Raw genomic sequence first — 13,350 nt, 5'->3', positions numbered from 1 at the left:
TTGCTTATGTGTTATATTTCAAGCTTTCAGCTTTCATGTGGCTGGGACTGAGACTGAGACTGAGGCTGAGGCTGAGCGTGCCTGCACTTGTTTGTCACCTGCCACTGACAAAGGAGAGCACTGCGTACGTTTATATCATGTCAAGTGCACTTTTGCCCTAACTGCCAGCAGTAGTGCCCAGACCGCAGCATATTTTGCCCACATTTTGCTGCTGCTGCTGCTCAAGGTGTCAGTAATGTTGCGGTCGACATGTATTAATCATGGCGGAGAGGGGAGGGCGAGAGTGGGCGCCGTACGTGAGGCTATGCGGCACGCATAACTAATGGCAAAATAATTGAATGACACAAGTTTTCCTCAAGTCCTTTCATGCGAGAGCGTTATCAACAATAAATATAATATGCATAGCATACTATTGCCAAACTATTTGCTTTTACTTTTGGCTATAAATTTTTATGCTGTCTGCCATTTTCACTTATCGGAGCAGCAATGTGTGTGCGTCAATGTGTGAGAGATTTTATTGAAGCAGCCAGAACCGTGTTTAGATGCCATCTATAGACATATAGGCAATTTTTAATTAAAAATGAACTCATGGGCAATTTGAGCGCACACTTTTTGTTGCTGTTTTCGTACTCGTTTTCGTTATTTCGTTATTGTTATTGTTATTGTTTTATTTATATAATTTATGAACGGCAGCAAGCATCGCATGCCATGTGGGTACGCATCGCCTGGAGCGGCGCACATCAATCAGGGCATAAAAGTGTGGTCATGTCTGGGACGCATGTGAGTGTTTATTTTCAAAATACAACACACACACACACGCACACACAAACTTTGGCTACAACATTTTACAATCAGACAGGCAAATTAATTGTTTTTCAAATGCGTAGCCAAGCAAATAAACAAAAGGGCGCAGGCGAATACAAGTTTTGGAATACGCTAACAAATATTGTAAAGTGTAGCAGCTGTAAAATTTAATATCAAATTTAAAGACGCATAGTTCTCAACACACTGATGAGCAAATCAGTGGGACACATGAGTCTGCCGCATGCACAGCCAATGTCAGTGCATGTGTGTGCGTGTGTGTGTGTAAAAGCGTTAAAAGCCTCTTTATTGAACATTTGCGCCATTAGAACAGTCAACGCGACACAGTCAGAGCAGCAACAACAAAGTCATCAACGTTTCCCGTGACGACGGCAGCATTATAAAAACTGAAACGATGTTGTCAGTTAGTCACAGCGACTCACACACACTCACACACACACACACACACACATAGCCAAGCAGTCAGCCATTATGAAAATTTTATGAAATGGCGTAAATGTGCATAACAAAATTAAGCAGCGAGAGTGAAAACAGATGACAGTCATTGCCATTGCCATTGCCATTACTCTAGCCTGGAAATGTTTTTGTTTGTCATTTCGAGTGCTTGACATTGTGTTCTTAGTTTATTACAAGTATTTACTTTGCTTGTATAGCGTATTTTAGCGTCGGCTTCTATTGATTTTAGGTGTTTAATTAATGTTGTATTTGCTCACCTTTTCGCTGCGAGGCTCAACTGCAGCTCTGAGCTAACAAATTGCCTGCTCAAAGATAAACTGATGATGCTGCTCTTAAGCCGCTGTACGCAAGCGGGCCATTGGCTTATTAATTAAGACAAAAGCAGTCGACCCAAAAAACAATTGTTGTTGTTGTTAGGTTTGGGTTGGGTTGGGTTGTGGTTGTTGTTGTTGTTGCTTGGGCATCCCTTATCACATGCATGACAGGCATAGCATCAAGTCTAATGCTGTCAATTTGAATGCCAGGCGCGACTTTGGGTCAGCTAGGCGTATACGTTATATGCATAAACAAGCAGACACCGAGCCGAGCAGTCATAATTTGTGTGTTCGAGCTATAACTCGATTATAGCTCTAAGCAAAACTTCAATCAAGTTGAGACCAACGAACGGTTCAGGCTATCATGTTATGAGTTATGAAGCCGGTCAGGGCAGCCTACGCTTTGTGGTGAACACGAGAGAGAAAAGAATTAAAGCGCAAGCTTGGGAATGGGTGGGGGCTGAAAGCCTGAGCTAGCAACTGGTCCATGTCTGCGTCTGGTTGTCTCTGACTCAAACACACATTGCCCACTTGGCTTCTGGTTTTATTATTGCGCTTGATATATTCCTTTCCTTTCCATTTTTATGCCACCATGTTTTTGTGAGTTTTCGTATATTTTTTTGTTGAGTAAGCGCGTTTATGCCTGCCGCCAGCCATTTTTTTTTTTTTTTTTTGTATTATGCGCTAGCCCATGGCCGCACCCATTTTCTTTTGCTCTCTGTGTTAATTTTGCTCTGAATGCGCAATTTATTTGCGTTAAACTTGTGCGCTCGCGTATGTGTGCGCGTGTATGTGTGTGTAAGGCAAAGGATCAACTTTTGTGTGCGCACCCCAATGGCATTGCATGTGTCTGGCTTGCATTTTGTGTGTGTCTGTGTGTGTTTGTATGTAGACGCCCTCGAAATGGATTTTTCACTTTAATTTGCAGTCGCTGCAAAAATTTAATCAGCTCGCATTATAAGCATTGCTTATGCTGCAGTAAACACGAATACATATTAAAATAACAAACAAAGACTGCAACGTTGGCGTTTACTAAGTGCTTTTGATTTTTGGCATTGATGCTTTGCAATTAATTCCTTGCTGAGGGGCAGCCATATAAACGCCTTAAGCCGATTGCCAAGCCACATGCTTCAATTGCTTTGTTAAACTTAAGCTCTAAGCTGTAAGCCATTGTCTAAGCCCGAAGACTAAACTGCAACTATTTGCAAATGCTTAAACAAGTTGTAAGCCGTGTTTAACCGCAAATACGTGTCGATGTGTTCGAGGGTCTGTCTGTATGTCAGGTAATGTACCAACAGCTATCACATTAGCCGCATGTATATGCATGTAGTTGCCACAGGCTTGCGGTTGGCTGGGGGCAGCTGATTGACGGAAATAGCAGCAGCAATAACAACGTTAATATGAGCAGCAAGCAGCAATAGAATTCATTTAGCCAACGTCATTGCAGCAGTCAGCACATTATTATCCATATCGACTTCGATTTTATGCCAATTCAGCTTAAACTTGAGAAATCAGACACACATAATTTGGCTTATGCACGCACACTAATGTTATAGCCGACTTATGTGCATGCTATAGACACTGGCAGTCGAAAGTAAAAACAGCCAGTCGCTTGAGTGATTTCTAAATTTCACGTTCATTTTTATGTAAAAACATTCCTCAAATCAACTTCAAGCATTACAATCGATCAGCTATCGATAACAGCTAAGCTTGACTTAACAGCTGCTATCTTAACAGCTAGGAGTTATGTTCAAACTGCGGGAATGTAATCAGATTAATACATTGCCAATGCATTAACATTAGTAAATGGGCTTTGGTCAAATTTAGCGCTGAGACTCCTCATAGTGCACTGGGGCAGCTCTTAAAGTGTAAATCATTTTTAGGCTACTTATGTATAAACTTCCACTTTATATATATTTAGCTATATACTTGTCTGCCCATCAAGAGCGCATTAATTAGCTGGGCTTAGCTCATAGGCAGCTGAGCTGGACTGTTGTCAAATCCAAACCATGTTGGGCCATGTCCTGCACAGATTCGCAGCGTGTAGCAGTCAGAGCGCCACTTGCGCTGACGACAATCAATAAAGCCACAAACAACAACTAAGCCAAAACTGACCCAGTTTCTCTTTTTGGCAAGGACAATGACAATGACAAAAAGAAAAAGTTTTTCCGCCGTCGGGCGACATCTTTTTTAGTGTTTTGCGACAAAGAGCAAAAGTGTTGCTAGCTAGCGCATAAATTCTAGTCTCTGCATAATCTCTGCTAAGACTTTGTGGTTGGCATGGACATGGGCAGGGGCAGGGGCATGGGCATAGCTTGGCATTGACAGTCAGCGTATGCTGCTAATAAACAGCATCAGATTCAGATACAAGTTTGAGAGTGTGACTTGCTCGTTGGTATGTGTCACATGCCTTGCTTAGCACAAGAGCTGTTGCATACTTTGTGGCGCATTGAGCCATATGATTGGCAGTGTCCTGTTTGCCCAGCAGCTTCAGCTACAGCTTCAGACTCTGTGTTTGCGAAATTCATTTGCATTTTGCACTAAGCACAGACAGACAGACTCCATGCGTGTGCGTGTGCCAGTGTGTGTGTGTGTGTGTGAGTCTCATTGCTCATTCATAAATAAATGCACACACACACACACACACACACACAAAAGTGTTAAAAGCTTTTGGCTTTTGGCTTATGTTTGCTTTGATCTCCAGACATTCATAAATTGCTTGCCAATTAATGCCTGTTTTGTTTGCATACATATTTATCAACGTTCAGGCAACTTTTAAGGCAATTTGAGTTTGCATTTGAATAATGCATGTGGCCAGCAATTTTGAGCTTAGCTTTAAGCTTCGCTACAGTTATACAAAATGGAAATATTCAGCACACAATTGTTATTCTTTTCGGTCTTGCTTTTGTTTTCTTCCAATATTTGTGTTGAGGGCTGTACATAGACACAGCGTTATGATTTATGCTTGTGGGTCATTGCTGTCAACACAAAGTGGAATACATAAACCCAAACATATTGCTAAACAAATGTTGTCTAACGCAACGGCAGCAGCAATAGCAAAAAACAAAAACAAAATAAGAATAAAGTCTTAAATCTGATGCCTAAAATTGAATGAACTTTATTTACAGTTTCACAATTTTTTACTTGCGTGTTGATTTATAGCGCACATAACATAAAATTTTAGTGCGTCATTGCGTTCGTACTTTACATTTTATAATTTCAAAAATATCATAACTTTTGCTGTATGTAGTGGCCCCTGCAGCGCAAAGAGTTGAAATTTCATCAAAACTTTTGACAGATCAAAGCTTTCAACATTATTATACATTTTTGCAACGCTTTAACCCGCTAAACAAGAAATAACATATTAAATTCAATTACAAAATACATACATTGACATGTAATTAAACCGCCGGGAGATGATAATTTAATGAAATTTCCAACACGGAAGATGCATTAACTTAGGCGTAGCCAGGCATAGGCGTAGTTGGGTAAGGGTAGCAACAATTATAAAACAACAATTGCAGCAACATTTGTTGTTGCATTATTGTTGTTGTACTATTGCTGTTGTTAATGTTGTTGCAGTATTTGTCTGTATGCATTTTTGTCTGTATGTTGTTGTAATTTGTTACCAAAGTGCGATGAAAATTTAGGTATAAATTCTGTAAATAATAAATATTGTCCTCACTCCCTCTATATTACACGCTGTCTACGCCCATGGCACAGAACGTTGCGGCGAATTTAAAATTAAAAGAAATTACACGCATCATTCGCTTAGAAAAACGCCCTGCGCATTTTAAATACAAATGAAAATTTGTGTACATTTTGAAAGAACATTAAAAATGGACGAAGAGTATATGAAATTTGCGAAATAGAGAGGAGGCAGCTGCTTAATTTCCAAGACGCCTTCAAGCTCTACGAGAGCTCAAGTTTAAAGTCTAAATATTTTATGCTTTTACATTTGCTTGTCCACAAATTTGCATTAAAGTATATATTCTAGTCAGTTACATGCGGAATACATTTATGCACACATTTATTGTATTTACATATTAATAAACAATTTTACTGGCTGCATTTGATCGACATCATTATACATTATACATCCACATAGATTCAAGGTCCATCAAATTACATTTGAGCCATATAAATGGCATTGAATTTCCCTCTACAGCCTGCCAAATGGGCCAAGTTAAAAGCGACACGTGCAAGCATTTAAAAGGTATATTAAGTATTTATGGGAATAGCACACGCTTTGAAAATATATTATCTCAGAGTCTGTAGCACAAAATGCCTTTGAACTTAATAAACCCATTGCTATGCAGAGCTTGAGCAATTTTTTATGAATCAGCAGATAGATAGAAAACTTGCAAATTTATACACTCTAATGTGAGTTTTAGCTATCGGCCAACATAAACAAGGCTTTTTACATTTATGCCAAACTTATATGCTCTGCTACTCTTAAGTGAATTAAACAAAATTTCAGACACTTGGGACACAACTTGCCGCAGACAAGATAAGGCAACGACGACGACGACGAGTGTGCGCCTCAGTTACCCAAGGGAATGTGGCTTGGCTTTTAGCATGCCAAACATTTGAAGGGCATGAAGCGTAAATGATTTGCCAAAAATAAAAAAGCGAGTAACAGCGCCATAGAAATTGCATGTTAAATATTTAAGAGTATAGACCAAAGTCAGTTCAGCAGATGGAGATGAATGGAGATGGATTCGTAGGCGCCACGTTATCGGCAAGTTATAAATTGGGACTTAAGCAGCCACCAGCACCTTGTGAGCCACTTGGACTTGACGTCGTACGTAGTCTTTATGGCTCAGAGCATAAAATATGATGGCAGATATTTCGCTTACCTTAACGTAATTGAATGGCGCAGAGAGTAAGCGACGCGTTGCTTCGTAATGAACTCAACTGTTAAATTGCTTGGCTTCAGTCAACACACCAAAAGAGAGACTGAGCGAGAGAGAGTGGGAGAGCGGAGGCGAAAGCGTTAACAGTCAAAAATGTTTGCGGTTTAAGTGGCTGCAACACGCTGCTTGCCTCAAATGAGAGCAAATAGACAAATACAATGAAACATTTATGCAGAGACCGCAAACATTTCGACTTTTTTTTTTTGCAGCACCGCCAAATTATTCAATCTATTTGATGCCAGTCGTGCATGAGCCGCAGCCGCAGACTCTTGGCTGGACGTGCACGCTCTTGGCATTAATTGCTAAGCTACACTGCGCAAAATAAACTAATGCATTTCAATTAACAGCGCACACACCCTCGAAATAGAAGCAGAAATAATAAATATAAATAAAATACATTGAGCTTATGAAATAATGCCAATCAAATGCATGACACCATCCATCCATCCATCCAGCCATCCATCACATCACATCACTCAAGCAAATAGAAATACTTTTAGCAAATAAAGCACCATCAATTAAATAAGCAACAATAAATGGTAAGACAGAGGCCACATTATGGCCACTTAGCTTGGCCCCACACACACACACCCAGCCCCAAGCTTAAGCAGAAGAGAGAAACACGTTGCCGCAGCTTAAGGTCTATTAATGTCTGCCAAGTTTGCTTCGCGCACTTCAAATGTGGCAATGCGGAGGCGAGCGAGCAATGTGGCGCATAAACTTTTGTCTGACTGAGCCAAATTTACGCTTCATTGAGCCAGGAGAGATTTCATTAATAAAAAATGGAAAATAGCAGAAAAGCAGCCAGGCCAAGCACACTAACGAACAGTGTCTTGGCAAGCGAATTTAACTATTCATGACTACACACACACACACACACACACACACAGACACAAAGGACGTTAAGTGTATAACAGCAAGTTAGCAAAAGATTCGAGACTACAAAGCGAAGTTTAAATACACTTACAGTTAGTAGCAAAATATTTTAAATACTACTTATGCATAACTAAGAGCACAACAATAACAACAACAAAAGCTCGTAAAATAAAACAGAGCAGAGCAGAGCCGAGCAGAAAGTTGGCAAATATTTTTAAATAAAATCCCAGCAGCTTTATCACCGCACCCCAAACTGAGAGTTAAATCAGCAGCAACATTGAAAGCATTTAAGAGCCTTCCCAGCTGCCTAGCCCCTCCCTGCCCCTTTGTAGGGTGTTTTCCGTAGGCGAGCTGTAAGTGCATATGAAAATTGGAAAAACATGTACCAATGGAAAATGTCAGATACAGTTAGGTAGACAGATCGTAAACGTGTATTGCTACTAGCAGGCGGACTGGCTGGCTGACTGACTGACAGACAGACAGACAAACAGACGGTGGACGGACAGACTTCGTGAAAAGCGGAAACATGTTTAAATTGCCCGCTCTCTCCATCGCCCGCCCGCTAGTTAAGTCCTGTCAGCGCAAAGCTTGCGTTGTGTATAAAATTGGAATTGAAAATGGAATTTGGAACTGTGTCTGTGGCCTGTAAACAGAAAATGCGACTCCGACGACTTTGAGTGCGAGAGAGAAATCAACGAAAATTAACAGGAAGTAGACATGAAAGACCAATGAAAATTTTTGCCTTTTAGCTATTCTTATGCGCCTGTGGGCGACGTTTTAATTGAAATGTACTGGGCGTGTACGATACTGTAATCAAGAGAACAAAACATTAAGCCAGCAAAATGATAATGCCAGCAGACAAAAAAAAAATAAGACTAAAACGCTAAACGCAAAATACAACTACAACGACTTATTGCCGGTTCATCTTCATCTTCTTCTCTTTTTGCTGCTTGCAAGCTGCAGGCTAAGTAGACAAAACCATCTTGCTAAGTTGTATGACATGCTGGCCAACATTGCTGCCAGAGAGCTTATTACATATCAGCAGCAGCAGCAGCAGATTTCGCTCTTGCTCTTGCTCTTGGCCAGGGCAATCACAATAATGTGTGTGCGCCCGGGCCAAACACAAAACAGAGTCGGAGTCAAAGTCGTAGCAAATATTTTCACAAAAATGTTATGTATATTACACGCTGCCGAAGATTTCGCCGCATGCCGCATACCGCATGCGGCATGCCTCATCATCATCATCATAGCATCTTATTGTGGCATCAACAAGACTCCCACCACACACAGAAACACACACACACCAACAGTAAGTAGTGGCAGTGTATAAAATGGCATGACCATAAACCCTTTTCTTTCAGACAATTTAAGCCAAACGCAGCCATTGAGGGGATTTGCTTTGGCTCGACTGATGCGACTGCTGCTTTACGGCCAACAGCTTGGCACTTGCAACTCAAGGTTTACGATTTAGCTGGATTTAATTTGGCAAATATATAATATACATACATATAAACACAACAAGCTTCGAATGACCAACGAGCTAGTTGAACGCATTTCTTTGCTTCTTTATTTATTTGTGCAAAAAGCAAGCAAATTAAATTGGAATTCTTGGCAAGCGTAGTTCAAGCACATTAAATATGTTATGTCAATAATATTGCTTTTGGTATTCAAAAAATGATTTATCAAAACCAAAGCAATTTAAAACCTAAAAAGTATTTTTATGCAATTTTTTTAGTGATTTAAATCTTTAATTTAAATGATGTTGAGTTGTAATTTACAATTGAGTCTTATAATGAGTACAAAAGTAAAAGTCTTTGATAATCATTATGTTTGAACATAAATAATTCGTATTCTCTTTGGCTTGATTTATATTTTTTATTGCTCACAAATTATGGTCAGCGGTTTATATTATTATTCCAAATGAATAATTAGCATTGAAAAAAAATGTAAGCAATCAGAAATTTAATAATTAATAATAATGGAATTGATTTTTTCTAGGTGGGGGTTTTTTTTTTTATTTTAAAAATAAAATCAAATCATTATTTCAGGGTTTGGCTTTAAATGTTGACTAAAGTTTACAGTGGAAATTAAGCGTTTGCTTCTCTCTCTCTCTCTCTCTCTCTCTACCCCTTGATGTGGCACGCTCAATAGCAAAAGTCGCTATAGTGCTATAATTTTTAGCTGCTGCTCTTTGGTTTGTTCCCACATGTGTCGTAACTATGCTGATAACACTACAAACTCAATTACGCAATTTTATGTTTACCACTGCTGCTGTGGCTAACTTTAAGGGGGGGTGGGGGGTGTTCGGGTTTGAGTTTAATGCTACGTTGCTGTACCTCAAATATCCTGAAGCATTTTTGCTGTCACATGAAACTTTAATGATGTAAACCAACTGACCACGAGCATACGCTGCTTCCTCTCTCCACATTAATTATTTGCCACACAGAGTGTCACAATTTAATATTAAACTGACAAATCACTGAAAAAGAGAAAAAGCTAATTGAGCTGCGATTACAAAAGTGCAAACAACAAATGGCACTTTTAGTAGTCAATGTGACACAAAATGGCGCCAATCGTTATAAGTGCTGAACTGTAGCATTATTATTGGCGGCACTGTTGCGCCACACACACACACACACACACACAATGTCATGCGTGTGTGTGTGTGCTTATGTCATAATTGGGCCATGGCTAAAACAGCAACATTATAAATCTTTGCCAGCGCTGCTGACAGCGTTAATGGTGCTTGCTTTTTATTCCAACGCACACTCAGACTCTCAGACTAAAATCTGTTGCATTCGAAGTCCTTGCATATCATTTGAACTTTCGCATTCTGGAAAGCTTTTAAAATTAATTGCATGGCGCCTTTCTAAAGCAATCAAATTTGTTATATTTTTGCAATTGCATTGTATAAATTGCTCTACTATAAATGAAACTTGTTTACTGCATTTCAGATTTAACGCATATTTTATAGAAACTGAAATTTTTCAGGCGTGCAAATTCTCCTTATGCTCTGCATTACATTTGTAGCAATATTTTATGCAGCTCTCTCTCTCTCTCTCTCTCGCTTTCTTCTATTGCTGTGTTTTGCATAAAAACCATTTACATATAGATAAATGTGAGCCTGTTTCATATTCACAGCATAACGTACGCCTTTGTTTAAATGCATTTGTTGTCGACACATGCAATATGGCAGTAAATGCAATTTCTATAAAATTAATAAACACATACACACTCACACAAGAGTGAAACAATATGCAATTAACATTTGTGCATTGAGGCTGTGTTTTAAAAGCATTTTGAGCATAACCAAATTGTATGTAGTTATGGCTAGAGGAGCAAGTGCATTTAAATTTGCCTTTGTCAACAGCAATTAGCTGTAATTAAAACAAGAGAGTGACCCAACAAAGTTTGGCCAGACTAGCCCAAATTGATGGCAACCAGACTAAGAGATAGAGACGGCACTCTCTGGTGGCATTCAACATGTTTGCCACTTGCTGTATGTTGTAGTTGCATGTTGCAGCAGCTTGCGTATCTTGATGCTGCTAATCAAGCGACCCAAAAGTCTGTCAGTCTCTCAGTCCGTCAGTCCGTCTGTCTATCTGTCTGTTTGACTGTCTGGTTTACCGTTAGCACGGGGCTTGGTTTGAAGCAAGTTTTGTGTGTGTGCGTCGCTCATAAAATTTAATTTAAGCGCTCGACACACAAAACTTTTGACTAACGCCACATCGTTGCAACGAAATAAATTGCACAGAATGCAGCATGTGGCATGTGCGGCATGCAGCAAGTAGCGTTAAATTTATGCAGCCAACACACCAAACAAGCTGCGCTGCGAACAGCGAGTCTCAAGCTCAAGCTAAACTAGACGCAGCTTCCAGTTTTCAGTGCCAGTTGCCGTTGCCGTTGCCTTTGCTGCTGCCGCTGCCGTTGCCATTGAGATGCTCGGTTGCATTTGAATGGGCGCAGAACACACCCCAAGCTTGCGCCCCATTGGCAGCAGCAGCGTCTAGTCGCACCCTACAAGCTGCAAACTGCAAATAAGGGAAGAAATCTTGCAAATGAACACTGAAAATGCAAGCAAAGAATAAAACAACACACACACACACACATGCACACGATGGAAAACAACACACAACGGGAGCAGGCAAAAAAATCTTTTGTATGCAGCACAAAAGCAGCGACTGCAAAAAAAAAACATATATACACCATATGGGGGGAGGGAGCAGAGCAAGCAACTTGGCATAAGTTTAACAGCAGCAGCAGCAGCATCAAGCTCAAGCTCAGCAAGGACTTGCAGCACTTTTTACGCCCCTAGATTTTTTTTTGGGGGGCTTTCAAAAGTCAATGGCCTCTTGTTAGAGTCGAAATATTTCACCATTAGTAGTGATTGCCCTCAACACACTCAACACTCAGCTACGTCAGCTACGACTTATATAACAAATGCAAATTGGGGCTGCATTGACAAGTCTAGTCTGGCAATTCGCAATTCTCATTTATGCATGATAATCATGTGATAATTTCGACTCACTGACTGACTCATCGATCTATACACAATCAATTTGCAACTTACAATTTGAAAGCGCAATAAACTTGCACGACAATTTGCATAATGAGTGCAAAATCAGACGACAGACAATTGGGTCACAATGGCAAACAAAATAGATCGTGCTTGACGTGGGTGTAAAATCAACGATTATGAAGCGTGAGTTTTGTATCTTTATAGCTAAAGCAAACAAATGATTTCCGTCTTAAAGTTGATCGGAAATTCAATTACAACATTGGCGAATTCCAATTAATTTCTTAATGCATTGCCAGCTATTGTGTCAGCACTTGGCACAGGAATTTATATTTGTATACAATTTATTCTTTATGTGAGCTAGAGATGGGCCCAGCATTCGATAATTGGAGATGGTTAGCTGAGCTGCTTCAGAAGAGAAAGAAGGAGTTAACTGTAAATTGATAAATATCGAACTCAAATCTGTTGCCTCACTCGGGTGTGTGAAGACTTGACCCATTTTGTGGGCCCATCTCTAATTGTAGTAATGCAAGTGCTGTTATTGTTTGGAATGCCTTACACTTTGCCAATCAAATTTCATTCATTTGTGATCGCTCAGCTCAGCACACATTCCACATTGTAATTGTATTGCTGCCATTCATACAATCGAGGGGGCACATCGAGAATGTGCACGAGGTGCGTCAAGCAATTTAAGATTGAATATATTGAATATTTGAGACACGTTGAACGCTGAGCGCTGAGCGTTGAGCTTTTATTCAAATGCCTAGACCTTGACGACTATCTGACGATTACGTTGGCGACACAACAGCAACATGCCTTGTTCTATGATTACATGACATAATTAACAAATGAACAAGCACTTACACCAGCAGTGTGGCTATAATTTACGTGTAATATGATTATTGATCTCAAAATAAAGTATGTTTGGTAGTGTGTGTTGTGTTGTGTTGTGTTGAAATAAAAGCCAAGCCAAGGCTGGCCCGCATTCGCGAATTGCCTTTGGCTGTGCAAATGAGCTGGCAATGAGTAAGGCCAACTGTATCAATATATAAATATATACAACGTACCCAACTTCATTTAAATACTATGACGATGTTTTATTGACACTCTATGTGTGTGTGTATGTGTGTGCGTGTGTGTGTGCTTTAATTTGACTTATGCCTTTCCAAACGCTCATCGCTCACAGCCAAAAGCCGTCGAGCCGCTGCTTGCGATCGCTCGCGCTTGTACCTGCTATAAATAACGCAAAAAGCAAAGCAAAAACAAAGAGAGCAACAACAAGCGTATCGCTTTGACGTCACTGTGACGTCATTGGGCATCGACATCAATATAGCAAATGCATAGGCATTTAAACTTAATCATTGTATTTAAAATGTTTCTAAGCGAAACTCACAGCGCCAGCCACAGCCACAGCCACAAAACTGGTTTCCATTTGTTTATTTATTTGCTT

At 40.0% G+C, this 13,350-nt stretch overlaps 1 protein-coding gene across 1 annotated transcript in view; it reads right to left on the bottom strand.

The window, feature by feature from the left end:
• LOC108603236 (G protein-coupled receptor kinase 2) overlaps nt 1-13,350 on the bottom strand; it is a 42,901-nt gene that overhangs the window by 21,652 nt on the left and 7,899 nt on the right. The gene's annotated exons all lie outside the window — the stretch shown is intronic.

Source organism: Drosophila busckii, chromosome 3R (genome assembly GCF_011750605.1).
Source record: "Drosophila busckii strain San Diego stock center, stock number 13000-0081.31 chromosome 3R, ASM1175060v1, whole genome shotgun sequence".
Lineage (NCBI taxonomy): Eukaryota > Metazoa > Arthropoda > Insecta > Diptera > Drosophilidae > Drosophila > Drosophila busckii.
This window is presented reverse-complemented; position numbering and strand designations above follow the sequence as displayed.